The 18,051-nt window shown below is 43.2% G+C and overlaps 1 protein-coding gene across 1 annotated transcript in view; it reads right to left on the reverse strand.

Annotated features, from left to right (window-relative positions):
- The window catches only part of LOC144683753 (ATP-binding cassette sub-family C member 5-like), a 225,188-nt gene that overhangs the window by 89,225 nt on the left and 117,912 nt on the right, over nt 1-18,051 (reverse strand). The window lies entirely within an intron of this gene.

Here is an 18,051-nt window from a genome sequence, read left to right on the forward strand (position 1 = left end):
GATCGGGCATCGCCTGAAAGTTCTGAACCCCGCAGGTACTCCTCCCCATCCCCGGTCTCTCCACCAACAGCCCCAACTCCCTCTGCCCAACCCCCCACCCTCCCACCCAAATGGCCTCACCTCCCTGCCCTTAGACCCCTGCATTTACCTGGTCCTGAACCCCAGTACTTAGACTCTGGGGTTGCTTGTAGTCCCAGTCCTGGCCACCGCTGCTTCTAGGATGAGAGAGCTGACAGCCAATCACATTGGTCGGCAACTCTGAGGCAGGGGTTCTTCCCTCCCGTTGGAGCATTAAATGGCTGCGGGCCAGCCTGTGTTGGCAGGGATGTGTTCCTGAACCCATAGATTCCAAGAGCCAGAGTGCAAAGATTCAAGGTAATTGGCAAAAGAAGCAATGGTGAAATAAGAGAAAACTTTTTCACGCAGCGAGTGTTTCAGATCTGTCTGAGAGTGTGTGGTGTACCACTGACCAACTCTAAAGTGCCACTTAACCAAAGGGGTATGACTACCTCCTGGAACAGAGTGTCTGTCAGAGCAAGTCCCAAGCCTGGTTGTGATAAAGACGCTGAGACTAGGATGCATTGGTAGGGACTGTTTATTGCTCACTACTGAGCTTACTTCGAGTCAAACACCCTCCCGCAGTGCTGGCTGACTCTTCATTATATACACATCTGAGTATAATTAACTAATCAATACCCAAAACCTGTTCACCTTATTACTTTAAATGACTAGTTATTTAACATCCATCAACAGAACCTATTAGATACAAACAGATTCCCCTTTTTTCTTTAAATTAAACTGATATGCAAACAAAAACTATTCATAAGATACAAAATGATAAAATGTTATCTTATTATACAATCAATCTTTAACATACTCCACATTCCCCCCATCTTGTAAACAAAAAAAAATTAATAAGGTTACAAAAAAATTTGGTGTTCTCTTAATCCATTATGACACAAGGCGTCCCTCTTTGAGGATATCCAACAATTTCTTTGGACAATCAGTTTTTTTTGTGAAACAATCTGACAACTGGTGACTTGCTTTGACCTATTTTACTTTTGCAATCTCCTTCCTTTCCAACATCTCCTTCATACTCACCAGATCAATCCTCAACTTCTTTTCCATAACGCTCTTTGTCAAATAGACATTGTCCCAGAGCAAACGGTTATCTATAGAGCATTCTACAGGCACATTTTCCCCAGTTGCCCCACATATAGGAGTTCCTTTAAAACACTTCATACAGAGCCATATCTGTTGCTTCTACCAGGGTAAGTGTCTCTGCAGCTAAGGTGCTTTAAATGTTCTCTTTTTCCCCACCACCCCCAATTCTCATGCTAATGGACATTTATTGTTTCTTCCCACTAAAAATATAATGAATCCTGCTGTACTCGAATAACCATTGGGAAAGTTAGCATGTGAGGCGTTACTAAAAATGACTAATTTCATCCCTTCTGGGTCACCCAGGTCTGAAAATCTTCTCAACTTGATTTCTTCAATGCCTTATTTGGTTTTAGCACTTCCTCAACAGAATCATATTTCAGCATACCTGGAAAAACTCAGCAGGTCCGGCAGCATCGGCGGAGAAGAAAAGAGCTGACGTTTCAAGTCCTCATGACCCAGGGTCTTTTCTTCTCCGCCGATGCTGCCGGACCTGCTGAGTTTTTCCAGGTAGTTCTGTTTTTGTTTTGGATTTCCAGCATCCGCAGTAGTTTTTTGTTTTTGTTTTTATCTCATATTTCAGCATGGTGCTCAATTCTAATACATCATAGCATGCATCTGGTCCACTTTGTGTGCATAACCAGTTTAATCGCCCAATTAATATTCTTAATTGATCTGCTTCTTGATTGTAGAGTATCCCTTTCATGAGGATCTGGCCGGATTTAATTGGGACCCTATTAACATCCTCTGGGTAAGATTGTTGAGTCAGGGTTATTCCCAAATTTGTCCGCCTAACGTCCAACCCTATATACTTAAAAGCTCCAGAAGCCCAACTTCCACTTTTGAATTCCTTTATAATTTTATCTATCACAAATTTCTCAAATGTCACAGGTTCCCCCCACAAGAAATCATCACCGTGCATTAAGAAAATGCTTGCTAGTTTTCCTTCCTCGTACCAATACAAAAAACATTGCTGGATCTGCTTTTAGCTGAAGCAGTTTTTAGTAGGATGGACCTAACTGAAATATACTATGCCTTGGATGCATTGTTTAGCCTGTAAATACACTTCTTTAGCTTCCATAATTTCCCCTCTGTATCTCCAGCTTCTTTTGGAAGCTTTAAGAATACTTCTCTTTAAAATTGTTGACTTCAAAGCAGCATGTTTGCAAAGTAAATGGATTTACATTCCCATGAGTATGTCACTAAAAAGTGCTGGGAAAATTCTCAAACTTACTTTTCCTGCTGTTGGTCACCCAGTTGTTCTTCAAATCCCTGTGCTTCAAGTCTGCCTTTGCTTTATACTTACTATCGAGAAGTACTTTCGCTGTACAACGCTGGTTGTCCTTTGTCTGGCACCTTCGCATAAACGGTAAACTCTCTCCAACTGTCAAGTTCTTTTTGTTTTGCCTCCTTTACCAATTTACCCATCTAACTTGTTAGTAGCCACTAGAACTTTTCTAGCATAGGGACTTCTGCTTCTTATGTCACCCCTCGCCTGTTTGGTCCTTGGCTTGTTAATCTACGCCCCTACTAGATTTCCTGCCCCTATCTAGGCTACAACTACTCGGCCTATCCCTCCTGCGACTAGACTCACTTTCACAAGTTCTTGTCCTTTTCCTTGGCTTGGGAGCACCATTCGGCCTACTGTCCGAACTTACATTACATTTCCTTGCTTTCTACATTTTTATTTCCTTCTGCCAATCCATAGATCTGATGTCCTGCCCCTTGTCTTGTACGTTCAGCCAGTTTTCGTATTTCCCTGTGGTCTTTCCTGCCCTTCCTACTTTGGTGGCTTTCCTCCACTCATTAGCCCCTTCTGGCATATTTGCCACCCTAGCTCCAACTTTTGGTAGTTGATCTTTGTGACAAAAGGCCCTATCCTGATCTTCACTATCACTCGCTCTACTCGCAATTAGCCTGTTATCTGCCACAATCTGTGTTCATACAGGTTTGGCATATACGTGTGCTAAGTGCATGGTGCATCTTCACTTTCCATTATCTCTTCAGGTTCCATCAGCGTATAATCACTACCAGTAAGCCTCATGAAATGTACTCTCACAGTTTGGTTACCATGTTGCAAGATTAACATTTTGCCATCAGTGCCTATAACTTTTCCTGGGCCTCTCCATTCTTTCTCCCGTTCTCTTTTATAACACACCATGTCCCTGGGCTTAAACTTAATTTCTGACGGCCTGATTCAATACCTCAAAGCTTTCCTGATTTTTTCCTGAAACTTGCATTAATAAACGCTTTCCTCCCTGCATGCATGGTTTTCAAATGTTCTGCAAAAATGGGAGATGGTCCCATGTTATTGAAGGTATCTTTGGATTCCTGCCATAAACTAATTGATAGGGGCATAGCCCTCAACCATCTGAAGCGTGTTGTTTGCATGTACTGCCCACCCTAGGGCAGTTTTCAATTTACAATTCAGTTAGCCAACTAATATTTTTCAGAGCATTTCGTCAATAAAGGCATGATTCCTTTCACATATCCTATTGCTTAAAGGACTTTCTGCTGCCGAATGCATTGATACAATATTTAAATTTTCACACATGCTCCTGAATTCATCATTGTTAAATTCTCCTCCATTATTTGTTAAGAATTTAGCTGGTGCTCCCAGCCCCATTCCTATCCATCCTTCCATTATCTTATCGATAATTACTTTTTTCTCTTTAACATAATCTTCAACCTATGGCTAGAGGGATGTGCAAATGGTCGATGTAATTCCGTAATAATTTGCTTCTTCTCCTTTAAATCCCTATCCCCAGCTGCCATTAATACCTCTTTAACATTCTGTCTAGAGATGACGGGCCTTAAAAGAAATACAATAATGTCCCAACTGTGTAAAATGCAAATCTACAGATCTCCCAAAGACAAAAATGCTTCATCATGCTCCATGTCCAACTTCATTTGGGCCTTTTTCATTGAAGGCTTACTTAATAGTAAAGGTATTTGACTCGATACAACATCAGTACTGATAGTGATTTACCCTCGCTATTTTACACAGAATTACTATTCTTTATAGTGATTTCAATGTGTTACTATCACCGAACCTAAAACAGGTACAACTGTCATATTCTTTGACTTTACTTCAGTCTTCCTTACTTAAAGAATCCATGTAACAATTTAGCCAGTCCACTCCGCATACTGTGGAATTACACCCACTATCTAGAACTGCGCAATTGAACAAGCCTGACTAGGATGCTCATGACCAGATTGAAGCTTCTGGTGACCAATACAATTCCTTCTGATTTGTCAGTATCATCCTCCTTGCCTTTCATATCATCCATGTCATGTGTTGTCTCAAAAGCCCTGTTTTTCATTTTTGGTCAATTCAACATATAATGATACATCTGAATCCTTTGATTATTCCTGGAGTTCATCCTCCCATAATTGCCCAACTCCCGCCACCTGTTATAGCTCCCCAAAGGGTCCCTGTCCTTGTACTTTTTGTTTGTAATTCTTCTTTCGTACAGACGTTTGGGCTCTATATTCGAATGGTCCCGAAATGCTGTTAGCATCGTATCCTCCATCTTTGGTGTCACTGCCAAAAAGCCCATTTGCAGCCGGAAGTGAATCTTTCCCAAAATTTTTGTAAGGCTTCGGACACTTGATCCAAAAGCATTTCTCTCTCTTTGAATTTAACTCTGGTTAAAACCAAGATCCTATCCATATTTGATATCCTAGCACAGTCCAATAATTCAAAGGCAACAAAAAAAAAGCTGGAAAAACTTGCGGAGAGGAATACAGTTAACGTTTCGAGTCTGTATGACTCTTCATCAGAACTAAGAAATATAGAAATGAGGTGGAATAGAAGCTGGTTGAGGGGGGTGGGACAGGTAGAGCTGGAGGGAGGGCCAGTGATAAGTGGAGGCAAAGAAGAGATTGCCAAAGATGTCATAGACAAAAGGACAAAGGGGTGTTGACGGTGGTGCTATTAGCTAAGGAATGTGCTAATTATGACATTAAGGGTAGAAAGCAGGACGAGCAAGTGACAGATAGCCCTAGTGGGGGTGGGGTGGGGGGGAAGGGATCGAAATAGGCTAAAAGGTAGAGATAAAACAATGGGTGGAAGTACATTTAAAAATAATGGAAATAGGTGGGAAAAGAAATTATAAATTATTGGGAAAGGGGGGGAATCAGAAAGGGGGTGGGGTTGGAGGAGAGAGTTCATGATCTGAAGTTGTTGAACTCAATATTAAGTCCAGAAGACTGTAAAGTGCCTAGTCGGAAGATGAGGTGCTGTTCCTCCAGTTTGCGTTGAGCTTCACTGGAACATTGCAGCAGGCCAAGGATGGACATGTGGGCATGAGAGCAGGATGGTGTGTTGAAATGGCAAGCGACAGGGAGATCTGGATCATGCTTGCTGACAGACCGAAGGTGTTCCGCAAAGCGGTCACCCAGTCTGCGTTTGGTCTCTCCAATGTAGAGGAGACCGCATTGGGAGCAGTGAACGCAGTAGACTAAAATTGAGGGAAGTGCAAGTGAAATGCTGCTTCACTTGAAAGGAGTGTTTGGGCCCTTGGACGGTGAGGAGGGGGTGAAGTAAAGGGGCAGGTGTTGCACCTTCTACGGTTGCATGGGAAGGTGCTGTGGGAGGGGGTTGAGGTGTAGGGGGTGATGGAGGAGTGGACCAAGGTGTCCCGGAGGGAACGATCCCTGCGGAATGCCGCCAGGGGGGGCGAAGGGAAGATGGGTTTGGTGGTGGCATCATGCTGGAGTTGGCGGAAATGACGGAGGATGATCATTTGAATGCGGAGGCTGGTGGGGTGATAAGTGAGGACAAGGGGGATCCTATCATGGTTCTGGGAGGGAGAGAAAGGTGTGAGGGCGGATGCGCGGGAGATGGGCTGGACACAGTTGAGGGCCCTGTCAACCACCGTGGGTGGAAAACCTTGGTTAAGGAAGAAGGAAGACATGTCAGAGGAACTGTTTTTGAAAGTGGCATCATCAGAACAGATGCGACGGAGGCGAAGGAACTGAGAGAATGGGATGGAGTCCTTACAGGAAGCGGGGTGTGAGGAGCTGTAGTCGACGTAGCTGTGGGAGTCGGTAGGCTTGTAATGAATATTGGTGGACAGTCTATCACCAGAAATTGAGACAGAGAGGTCAAGGAAGGGAAGGGAAGTGTCAGTGATGGACCATGTGAAAATGATGGAGGGGTGGAAATTGGAAGCAAAATTAATAACTTTTTCCAGGTCCAGACGAGAGCATGAAGCAGCACCAAAGCAGTCATCGATGTACCGGAGAAAGAGTTGTGGGAGGGGGCCTGAGTAGGACTGGAACAAGGAATGTTCCACATACCCCATAAAGAGACAGGCATAACTGGGCCCCGTGCGGGTACCCATAGCCACAACTTTTATTTGGAGGAAGTGAGATGAGTTTAAGGAGAAATTGTTCAGTGAGAGAACAAGTTCAGCCAGATGGAGGAGAGTAGTGGTGGATGGGGATTGTTCGGGCCTCTGTTCGAGGAAGAAGCGGAAAGCCCTTGGACCATCCCGGTGGGGGATGGAGGTGTAGAGAGATTGGACGTCCATAGTGAAGAGGAGGCGGTTGGGGCCAGGGAACTGGAAATTGTTGATATGATGTAGGGTGTCAGGGGAATCACGGATGTAGGTGGAAAGAGACTGGACAAGGGGAGAGAGAATGGAGTCAAGATAGCAAGAAATGAGTTCCGTGGGGCAGGAACAGGCTGACATGATCGGTGTGCCGAGACAGTCCTGTTTGTGGATTTTGGGTAGGTTGTAGAAAGGTTGGGAGACTATGAGGTTGGAAGCTGTGGAGGGAAGATCTCCAGAGGAGATGAGGTCAGTGACAGTCCTGGAAACAATGGCTTGATGTTCAGTGGTGGGGTCATGGTCCAGGGGCAATTCAAAGGCAAGTCCTGATTTAGGAATTTCCAAGTGGAATCACTGCAATCTTGTATACAGTCAGTTAAATTCCATTATGTATTCTTCTATGGAAGAATCATCCATTTTTCTAAATTTATTAAAGTCCAACCAAGCCTCATAGGCATTCAATACATCATCTCTCATACAAATTTTATCCATGAAATTTAATAGAAGATCCATCAGTGTCCAAAAGACAGGCATCCAGCTCACAAAATACTTTACCTCTGATGTTACTTTTGTTGGGAAATGACAATGCCAAGGCCATACCTTGTTTTCTCCTTGGTAGGGATATAACTCATGTCCACATATCTACTTCATTTTTCCATTATCATAAGGTCCCATTTCACAAATCAGTAGTGGAAAATCATATCTTGTCGCCTTATACCTGGTTTCTGTCATCTTTTTTCAAAGAGTCTCCAATTACAGTCTTCTCTCAAAAATAAGCCTCCAATTCTAACCTTCTGTCTAGAAGTAAATCTTAGTCTACAATCTTCACTTTCAGGCAACCATATTCTGCTGCCAATGTCAGAGCAGGTCCCAAGCCTGGTTGTGGAGAAAATACTGAGACTGGGATGCTTTGGTAGAGACTGTTTATTGCTCACTACACAGCTTACTTCTCTGGTTCAACACCCTCCCCCAGTGCTGGCTGACTCTTCATTATATACACAAATAAGTATAATTAACTAATTCATACCCAACACCTGTTCACTTTATTACCTTAAACTACTAGTTATTTAACATCCATCAACAGAACCTATTATATACTAACAGTATCCAGGTAACTCTTCACCTTCCTGATGCCCCGCAATGTCTGCAGCTCAGACTCCAGCTCAACAATTCTGAGCTGAATTCAAAGCAAAGTACTGCAGATGCTGGAAATCTGAAATAACAACAGAAAATGCTGAAAAAAACACAGCTGGTCTAGCAGCACCTGTGGAGAGTCCAGATGACCCAAAATTTATTAACTCTGAGCTGAAGTTGCTCGAGTTACAGACACTCACTGCAGGTATGGCTGTCCAGGACTGCAGTGTTCTCCACAAACTCCCATGTGTTGCAGTTATGACACGCCACCTGCCCTGTTATACCTGTCAACCTCAATTATTTACCCATTTCATTTGTTGATTAGTTACTCATTTCTGTAAAGATACATTACAGTTTCCTAGTTTAAAGGCATAAGAACAACACTCACCAGCTACTGAAGGTAAAATGAAAAGACTAAAAGACACTTCCCTTTGTAACAAATTCCCGCTTGCAACAAATTCTCGAATTTAGCACTCTGTTTATGAAGTGCTCCTTATACAAAAACTCTGTGCTCCACATGCTGCGCAGTAGCAGATACTGTCTCAAGCAGGTGATCAAGTTGAGTGAATGTTATCACTACCACATCAACAAACTCTCACTCTGTTCGATGCATCTCAGCCGCATCACTTAACCGGTAGCACTCCCTGGCACTAAAGAGTCAAGCCTAACATTGACACACTGCACCTCCTCCATACACATCTACCAATGCTGCCACACACCCACCTCTCGCTGGCTCCATACACCTTGAACTATTCAGCTCTGACAGACACAGTGCCCAAGCACAGTGCCACTCATCCGCTGACACTCTGCACCCTCTCTTCCAGGAGAAGGTTCACCATAACACAATAGAAATGCAGAAGATTGGAAGGGAAGAATTCATCCCCTGCGGCTCCTCAAGGACATGGTGGAACACATCATAGAGTTAGAGGCAACACAGCCCAGGTCATCAAGCGCAGTAGAGGCTGTTCAGGACGACGGTTAGAGACAGTCTTAAGCCCCTTTGCAACTAACTCATCACCCTCATTCTCGTCCTGGGATGTGGCATCAAACTGTATATGTTGTAACAATGGAACTCCTGCTTTCCTCACCTGCCTTCCCTCACTCCAAACTTTCCCCTCTGCTTGTGTGCTTTCAGATACAGAACAGTTGTTGTCTGGACACCCTCAGTATAGGTAGGAGAAAGAAGTTACCCATGAAAGTGGTGACAATGATTTGTCACTTGAGCTTACATACAAAATCACCAGCTCAGATACTGAAGTACCTTTGAGGGTAGTACCGAGTCATGGTCAGTACATCGTGAGTCACTGGGCACGAGTGGGCTACAGCCAGGGAGGGTAGCTCATGCGCCAGTTCTCCAGAGGCAAGATCACAGACAAGCTCTGCTGCCAGGGACTCAGATGAACACTTCAGTGGGATGGCCTACAAGAGGATGCTGATTAGATTGCACATGTACATGCTTGGGGCATTGACGCTCCTGTCTCTGTCTAAGGTTACAGAGGAGTTTGGTTTCAGTCGGCATCACGCAGAGCTTGCAGCCCATCCTTTCCACTGTGGCAGTGATGGCTGACATCATAAGAGTACTGACTGACCCATGAGGATGCATCTGGTGGCCACTGTCTCAGATTCACTGCAGCACAGAGGAAATCCTCTCAAAGTCGCAGTGCTGCAGCAAAGCTCAGAAGGGGGCCATGAAATCCATGGGTGCTGCCATGCAGGATGAGGCAGGTGCCATGCAGGCGCAGACTGCTGCCATTGTGGGTGCGGATCTCAGTGCTCAACAGGGTAGGCAGGCTAACAGGGGAGTAGTGCGAAAGTGGAGCTTGACTGAGCGCAGAGAAACAGATGGCTTAATTCTGGGAATTTGCAAAGTGAGGAATTTTAAAGGTTGATCCCTTTCTAAAATCTAGTCAAGTTTGCATTTAGCATTTAACTTAACTATAACAATAAATTGCAGTTTCTTTCAGTCTTAGCCATTGATAAACAAATGAGACACAGCTATAGTTAGTTACTTAGATAGCTGGTTAGAACTGGCGTTCTAGCCAGCAGGGCCTGACTCAGGTCTCTGGAATTTCAGCTAGTATAAATGCAGGAGGTTTTGAAGATGTGTGAAGTAAGTAGCAAGATGGAGCTTAACTGAGTACAGAGTGCTTAACTCTGGGAGTTTGGTAGGTGTAGGAAGAGGTGCTGTTCAAAAAAGGAGTGGTCCAAGAGAGGGAGCCAGAGATAGTGAGACCTGAGAGCTGAAGCCCAGAGGCATTGATTAGGTGAGCAAGCAGGATATTGGTTTCTGAGTTTTAAGTTTTTTCCTCTAAGTTGGGTCAGTAGTTTAAACTGGTATTGGAGAGATATCAATTTTGTATTAAATTTATAGTGTCACTAACTAGACTCCATAATATAATGACAAATAATTGTTGAGTGATATTTCTAAATTTGAAACCTAATTAGTTAAATGAAACACAATAAACATGGCAGGGCAGGTGATGTGTTGCAGCTGCAGCATATGGAGGTAGGTGAAAACCTATTTGATCCAAGGGAACCACGTCTGCAGTGTCTGCAGCTTAGGGAATTTTGGCTCAGAGCTGAGGAGCTAAAGTCCATGCTTTGGATACTGTGATGCATCAGGGAGGGGGAAAAGTTACCTGGATGCTTTGTTCCTCCTGGACTAGGTACTTCAGATCTGGTCAATGATCAGAGACAGGAGGGTGTGACTGCAAGAGAGGCAGGTATGAGGATCCAGAAGGTAGTGATGTAGGAGTCTCAGCCCTTGCAATTGTTCAACAGATGCAATATTTTTGCAGCTTGTGTGGAAGAGTGCCAGGACTGTAGGGAGGATAAGCAAACTGACCACAACACCATGGTGCAGGGTGCCATTCAAGTGCAGGAAATAAGAAGGAATATAGGTGTAGTAGGGGATAGTATAGTGAGAGGGATAGATATGGTTCTCTGCAGCTGAGAGCATTAGGTAAATAAGATCAGAGACATAGCTCAAGGATTGGCGTGGGAGAAATAGGTTTCAATTCATAGGGCACAGGCACCAGGTTGGGCAATGATTGAGGAGGGGGGAGGGTGGGCAGGGTCCATTTTGCCATGGGGAAGTTTGAAATAACGTTTCAAGTGAAGCTGAGCCCTTCAATCTGCTTTCTCTTGCTGCAGTTGCATGGAATCCATTTTGCTTCCTCCTCGTTTAGTTCCACCTCCTATTGCTCTTCCTCTTCTCCAGCGGTGGCCTCTGAATGGCAGGAGGTAATGGCTGTGCCCTCATAATGGCCATGTTGTTGAGGAAGCAGCACACCGTGACAAACTCCGAGTCTCCCTCTGGCCTCTACTCTAAAGACCCACCCAAGACATCTAAGAGGAAATACTCTTTCAGAAGACCAATTGTCTGCTCCTCGATATTATAGATGGCTCCCTGGCTTTCATTGTAGGCCCACACTGCTTGCATGGTGGGATAGTGGAAGGGGGTCATCAACCGTGTGTAGAGGGGGTAGCACTTGACCCCAAACAGCCAGCCCTGAGGCCTGATGACAATCGATAGGGCTGATTATAGCAGCAAAATAATGGAAGGTGTCATCAACAGTGCTATTAAGCAGCACTTACACATCAACAATCTGCTCAACAGTGTTTAGTTATGTTTCTGACAGGGCCACACCTCCAGACCTCATTATAACCTTGGTCCAAAAATAGACAAAAGAGTTGAATTCCTGAGGTAAGGTGAGAGTGGATGGCCTTGACATCATTGATTGAGTGTGGCATCAAGGAGTCTAGCAAAACTGAACACAGGAATAAGAGGGAAATCTCTCCATTTCATACTTAGCATAAAGGAAGATATTTGTGCTTGTTGGAGGTCAATCATGTCAGCACCAGGACATTGCTGCATTGCTCAGGTTAGTGTCCTAGGCCCAACCAACCTCAGCTGCTTCATCAATGACTTTCACTCTGTCGTAAGGTCAGAAGTATGGATGTTCACTGATAATTACACAGTCTTACATAAGAACTAGGAGCAGGAGTAGGCAATTCAGCCCCTCCAGCCTGCCTCGCCATTCAATACGATCATGGCTGATCTAATTTCGGCTCAACTCCAATTTCCTGCCCTCTCCCTATAACCTTTCAACCCGTTACTAATTAAAAAGCTGTCTATCTCCTACTTAAATTTATTCAGTGTCCCAGCATCCACTGCACTCTGAGGCAGTGAATTCCACAGATTCACGACCCTTTGAGAAAAGTAATTCCTCCTCATCTCTCATTTAAATCTACCACCCCTTAGCCTAAAACTATGGCCTCTCATTCTAGAATGCCCCACAAGGGGAAACATCCGCTTCACGTCTACTTTGTCTATCCCCTTTAGAATCTTCTCTACCTCAATTAGATCTCTTCTCATCCTTCTAAACTCTAGCGAGTGTAGGCCTAAACTGCTCAATCTCTCCTCATAAGAAAGCCCCGCATCTCTGGAATCAATCTAATGAATCTCCTCTGAACCGCCTCCAATGCAACTACATCCTTCCTCAAGTAAGGAGACCAAAACTGTGCACAGTACTCCAAGTGCGGTCTCACCAACGCCTTTTACAGTTGCAACAACACTTTATTCCTTTAGCAATAAATGCCAAAATTCTATTTGCCTTCCTTATTACCTGCTGTACCTGCATACTAGCTTTCAGCAATTCATGCACGAGGACACCCAGATCCCTCTGCACTGAAGCATTCTGAAGTTTCTCTCCATTTAAGTAATAAGTTGCCTTTTCATTCTTCTGACCAAAATGGATAACCTCACACTTATCCATGTTAGACTCCATCTGTCAAATTTTGGCCCATTCACCTAACCTGTCCATATCCATTTGTAAATTTCTTATTTCTTCATTGCAACTTACTTTCCCACCTATTTTGGTGTCATCTGTAAATTTAGCTATAGTACCTTCTATCCCTGAATCCAAGTCATTAATATAGATTGTAAATAGTTGGGGCCCAAGGGCCGAACCCTGTGGCACCTCACTGGTTACAGCTTGCCATCCAAGAAAAGACCCATTTATCCCGACTCTCTGCTTTCTGTTGGTTAGCCAATCCCCTATCCAAGCTAATATATTACCCCTGACTCCGTATGATCTTATCTTGTATTAATCTTTTGTGCGGCACCTTATCAAAGGCCTTCTGGAAGTCCAGGTATACTATATCTACAGGATCCCCATTATCCACTTTGTTTGTCACATCTTCAAAAAACTCTAGCAAATTAGTCTTCAGTACCATTAGTAACTACTCAGATACTGAAGCTTTCTGTGTGCACATACAGCAGATTCTTGATAACAGTCAGGCTTGGGCTGATAAGTGGCAAGTAGCATTCACAATGCACACATGCCAGGCAATCACCATTTCCAACAAGAGAGAATCTAACTATCGCTTCTCGATATTTAATTGCATTACCATTGTTGAATCCCCCAATATCAACACCAACTGATCAGAAACTTAACTGGACCAATCATATAAATACTCTGGTTACAAGAACAGATCAGAGGCTGATCAGAGGGAGAATTCTGCATCAAGTTACTCACCTCCTGACTCTCCAAATCCTGTCCACCATCTACAAGGCACAAGTCAAGAGTGTGATGGAATACTCTCCTTTTGCCCAGATAAGCGCAGCTCAAACTAAAGAAACCCAACACTACCCAAGACAAATCTCCCCATCCACAACCATAAACATTTACTCCCTCCACCACTGGTGTACAGTGTGTACCATCTACAAATGCACCGCTGCAACTCACCAAGGCTCCTTAGGCAGCACCTTCCAAATCCATGACCTCTACCACCGAGAAGGACAGAGGCAGCAGATGCATAGGATTATCCCCACATGCAAGTTTCCCTCCAAGTCACACACCATCCTGACTTGGAACTATATAGCCATTACTTCACTGTCACTGGGTCAAAATCCTGAAACTCCCATCCTAACGGTACTATGAGTGTACCTATGCCTCATGAACTGCAGTGGTTCAAGGCAGCAGCTCACCACCACTTTCTCAAGGGCAATTAGGGATGGACATAAATGCTGGCTTTGCCAATGATGCTCACATTCCAAAAACAAATAAAAAAAGGGCATCACAGCCGCTGCCTGGATATCAGGCATTCACCAAGGCGCACTTCTTGGTTTGGTTGCACACCAATTGCATATTTACGGAGTGGTTGCCTGTACGGTTTCTGTGCTTCTCCTTGTTGACATGAGGTACCCTACAGAAGCATGTCCATACAGTCAATGATGCCCTACAATACTGGGAATCAACCTCGCTATCCTGGCAAAACCATGTGCCCTTTCATTTGCTCTTGCTTCATTAGGGAGAAAAGGAAGGAGTCCCCTCACTTTGCTGATATGGCTTTCTTCACCTTTCAAAAACTGTGATGAACACCAAATTGTGAGATATTCGCTATGTCTCCCACTACTATTAAAGACATAAAAGCTCAGACCATCAAGGCCATTGGGAGAATCATCCTCTCCCTAGTGCGAGGATGAAAGAGGTTGCACAGCTCCATAACAACCTACTTGGGAAATCTGAGCCTCCTCATGCGTTGCTGCTGGCTCATGTGAATGTAGGAGTACTGCTCTCAGATGACCCATGGTAGGTAGGGTCTTCATTGGAGAGCCCTCCTCCTCCCTTCTCGCAGAGCTTCCACTCTCTGTTGCAACTTTTGCATTTGCCAGTCATTTTGCAGACCAAAACATACTGCAACAACTGCCACTGGTACTCCACTGTCCTCCCTGACTGTGATCACCAACTGCCACAAAACACCACCAACTACACTCCTCAGTTTTTCCAACAACTCTGTCTAAGCACATGCAAACGAAAAGCGCCTCTTCTGCGATTTGTTGAGTGGTCCTTTAAATAGCCCTAGTTCAAGGTCCTCCTTGCCTTTCTACACATTTCTCAAGTAATTAATGCATGCATAGACAGCGCCTCTGATGCAAGTTTGAAAATCTGACACTACATCAGCCAGTTAGACTTCGTAGCATCAGGAAAACGTGCATTCATAATGTTCCGGTGCACTTAGGGTACACATCTACAGCATCATTCTTCAGCATTAATGCTACATTGCCTGTGCAGGAAGTGGCTGGCAGTGTGGCCCACAATTGGTAATTGTGAAAGGCCTCCAGAGCACAGCTACAAATGGGACTAAGGAAACAATTATAGCCTGTAATGTCCTTAGAAAAGGTCCAGAGATGAGCTACAAGAACGATTCCTAGCTTAAAAGAGCCATAATTTCTCAGATAGGCTTAAAGACCTGAGTCTTTACCTCAGGGCAGTGCAGACTTAACAGGCAACCTGGTGGAGATATATAAAATAATAAAATGTGTGTCTCTTGATATATTCAGTGGGGAAGAAAAGATCACTACAATTCAGGCTAACTAAATACTTGCATTAATGATAGACCTGTCCTCCCATCAATCACTAGAAACTCCACTGCTTCTTTGAAAATCACCAATTAAGTGAACAAGCATTATCTTTCTCAATCATGATAAGCAATTTATGAATGAAAAGTTATGTACTTAAAAAAATCCTGCATAAACAGCAGATTCTGCTTTTCATCATTGATTTCATATACTAAGGAAGGAATCTATTATCAATTATATAACAAAATGTCAGTATTCTTGTCTTGTTTCGGCTTGGTGATTATCATTTCAAATTCAGTCGCCATATAAAATTAACTGCAATTAATTTTCACATCCACAGCCTAAATTGATTCAAATGCTTCGAACTTTCCACGTCCACAGCCTAAATTGATTCAAGTGCTTCGAACGTAATAACCTATCTCAAGGTTATAGGCTTTAAAGAGGAATCACACTACAGAATTCAAACATAAATAATGCTGTTTGATTGAATGACAGTTCTCCTTTGAATTGCCAGCTATTTAAATCCATGGAGCGACAGCTGTCACAACTCTTTTGAAGCATTTAAGTAAATTGAACATCAAAGAAACTTCAACAGTTAAGCTAGGCCAATGTATCTCCCATAGAGGTAAAAAAAAGTGGTAACAAGAGACACAAATAATCCATTTGTTAGAATTGTGAAAGAAAACAGATTCAGCATAGAAATTGCAATGGTTTGCTGGTTTCCTTTCCAACAGCCAGGTAGTATAGCTTCTGAAGTACTGTGTTATTGGGTTTGCTGTACATTCTAATGTTCAGTGATGACAAATAATCTCATAATTGGATCCGATATTCGTTTTATGCTGAAGTTGGTTGATACTGCCCAATATCTTTATATATAATAGCAGAGCTCAAGGGATGTAACTATATGCATACCACCCCGCCGCACACAATCCTGCCGATATATGAACTGGCTATCAGGTCTCTGCACATGTCCCCACCTATGACTGAACTCACGTAATTAAATCAGTATAGCTTGTTTTATTATAATACAAAATAATCAACAGTGTCGGATTAAACAAAGGCCTGAATTTTACACTCGGCGCAGGATTGCGAGTGGCAGGACCGGAAGGGGATGTGAAATCTGCTCCCGAGAGTGAATTCATGCTGACTGGCCAGTTAACTGCAGCCAGCATGAAACGTGCTCAGCGGTGGGGTGGAGGAAAGGCAGGTGGCAAGGAAAGTGAAGGTGCGGGCGGGTGGTATCACATGAACTCCCTGAAGGCTGACAACTGCTGTGAAGATGCCTCGGGGAGCTGCAGAATTGTTGGAGGGATATCAGCACACAAAGAATTCCCCAAACTATCTATAATGACACAATGAACAACTGGTGGCAATAATCATGAATCATCAAACCTCAAACATATTCGGACCTTTTATCCTGCCCTGGATTGAGAATGGTGAAAAAAAGTGAATGCTGCCTTGAAGATTGGCCTGTGCACCAAGTGCAAAAGTGCACAGGCCATGTAAAATTCAGGACAATTGCATGTTTAATGGGCTTAATTGCCCTTTTGATTGTTGGCGGGTGCGCTTCCAACTCACGTGCATGCCCATCGACCATAATATCACGCGAGGGCGCCATGAGGTTGGGGTATGCGATGAGACATCTTCTCATGCGAGTTCAGGTTGGGCACGTCCCTGCTAAAGCTCTGTAAAATTCTGGCCAAAGTAACTTTTAACTACCATTCTATGTCCTAACTTACTGAGTCTGGGGAGAGCTATCCCTCACAGCTTTCAGTTTAAAAACCTTATTCAATGCAAGTATCTTGGTATGTTTTTATTTCAGTGTTCACAACCTGAAGGGAGGTCCAGTGACGCACACACCCCATGAAAGAATAAAGAAAAAAAAACTTGCCTTGATTTAGACTTCCAAAAAAGTGGAATACCTTCCTATGTTAAAAGGTGCTGTATAAATCCAAGTTGATTAACAGCAATTTAATAGTTTGGCCTCAATCATGAAATGAAAGGTGGACAAATTAATTTCATTTGGAATTGTTTAAAGTCAGCCAGGCCATGTATGCATTATTTTCAATGAAAAATTCCAGAATTCAGTCTTCAACAATTAAATACATTTTTACATATTGAATAACCATAAATCAGTCATTCCCATAATGTATTACATGCCATAACACCCCATTTAAAAATAGTGTAGCCTCCAAGTCACTCTGAACAATGCCACTGGAGATTTGCTCATCTAGAAATACATACGCATCTGGTGTAAATCCATCATCCTCCAGACATCATATCCAATATACTACAATGTGTTACAAAAGTTTTAAAAAATCTTCACAAAGACAAACAAAAGCAGTCCTTGAATGACAAGGTTCTCTCCACCTGCAGCCTGAAATTTAGAGCACTTTTCAATCGGCAATGTCCTCTGATAAAATAAAAATTAAACTCTGATCAATTGTTGACTTAAAAGGACATAACTCCACCTTAACAGAAGCATAATAAATTTTAGTTGTGTGTTATCATGTTCCTTTCCTGATTAAATAGCATTATGATTTAATTTTTCATGAGCAACACCAAGGGAGATTTTCTAGCATTTGTCATGTATTCAGGTTTTGCAATGATTCACTAAATTTTGTATTACCATTTCCCATCACATTGGTATAATGGATGGAGCAACTATATAAATTTTGGGATTAAGGTACATTATTGAAAGATTACCAAGAGCGTTTTAATTAGCATTCAGCCATGCTGTATCTGACCTGATGTTAAATAATTGTCCCATTCCCAGTGATGGTATCCCTGATAAGAACAAGCATTTATCATAAAAGTATATTTAGCAAAGTT

This window comes from Cetorhinus maximus, chromosome 8 (genome assembly GCF_964194155.1).
Source record: "Cetorhinus maximus chromosome 8, sCetMax3.hap1.1, whole genome shotgun sequence".
Lineage (NCBI taxonomy): Eukaryota > Metazoa > Chordata > Chondrichthyes > Lamniformes > Cetorhinidae > Cetorhinus > Cetorhinus maximus.